Genomic DNA, 1441 nt, shown 5'->3' with positions numbered 1-1441 from the left:
GTTCTACCACAGCTAGGCACAGCATTTGTCTGCAAGTAGAGGGGGCAAGGCATAAGGCAGGGCACATGTGGGGAAACTTTACTCACTGTTTTCTCTCAATCAAAAGGCCACTCAAGGGGGGGGGGGGGGGAGAATGAAATGACTGGGAACTTTACACAGCAGGAACTATTTCGTGGTTTAAATTAACTAGGGGACTATTACTAGCATCACAGGGGAGAAATTACAGAATTGAGCACAGATGGCAAAGGGAATGAAACACTGCACAAGTCGCCTTGGAAAAAGAAATGCATTACACACAAAGATAAAACAATTCCCTGGTTGAAATGGAATTTCCCTTACAATACCTTTAGTGAGGATGCAGGATGTCTTCTTCTCTAAGTCTGGACACTAAGGACTTTAAAAATATACTTGGGCTTCTCAAAGCATGGGAAACTCAGGCCCAGGAGGAGTGGGGGGGGGGGGGGGGGGGGGGGGGGGCAGTGGCATCTGGTAAGGGGCCAGTGGTCTGACCTAGCTTAGGTCCCGTGGTCTTCTGAGAGTCTTCTGAGAATGGGCTGTTGTTGTTGTTGTTGTTGTTGTATTAAGCCAACACTTCTTGTTGGCACGGGCCTTTCCCTTGTTCGGCCCGTAGGTGATCTGAAAAGATTCTTAGGTACATGGTTAGTTTTTTGAAATTGGAAATATCTTTAGTTGTAGAGATAGGAGTGGACAGGGGAAGGATGATGGTGTCAGTAAGAGAGGGCCATCATGTCATATTATAGAAGAAGTTTGAATGAGTGTAAGGCTTTCGAAAATAGGAGAAGCGGTGCAGGTGGGGTTGTCCAACCCTTTACTCCCTTGGGTCCCTGCGGGAGGATTTCAGTAGTAGGTAAAATTTTTAAAAGAATGATAGTGGATAATGTGGATAGAGCCTTACAATGAGGGGATGTGATGAGGGTGAATGATTTCACTTATTAGTTTGATTACCTTGGTGGAGGTAGGTTGTAGAGCACCTGGGCATGCTCTTCTAAGTTTTCAATGATTGTCTTTGTGACTGTGGCAGCTGCATGCTCAGCATCTTGTGCAGGTACTGCATTTTGTGCTGCACCTCTTAGCTGTGCGTTTCTCTGCATTCCAGCAGGTAGTGAAGGAGGTGGTTGCTGTGTTTCTTCTTGACAGTGTTCACATGGTCTGACACTGTTTTCCTCAATTTCCCAGCAGGCTTTATATCCTAGCCTGAGTCTGTGGATGATCACAGCAAGTTTTCTTGGTGTGTACCTGTCTATGGGAGGAGGCACTAGACCAGTCGATGTCTTATACCATCTGGCAGACGGTGAGTTCTTTTCTACCCACTCATGATGGTCTTTTATCAATTTTTCTTTGCAGAGTGGTTTCATTGCATTTTTTACTTGTTGCAGTGCAGGTTGTATATGTATTTGCACTCTGTCAATGTGTTTTGTAC

The sequence above is a fragment of the Macrobrachium nipponense genome, chromosome 5 (genome assembly GCF_015104395.2).
Source record: "Macrobrachium nipponense isolate FS-2020 chromosome 5, ASM1510439v2, whole genome shotgun sequence".
NCBI lineage: Eukaryota > Metazoa > Arthropoda > Malacostraca > Decapoda > Palaemonidae > Macrobrachium > Macrobrachium nipponense.
Note: the sequence above shows the minus strand (reverse complement) of the source record.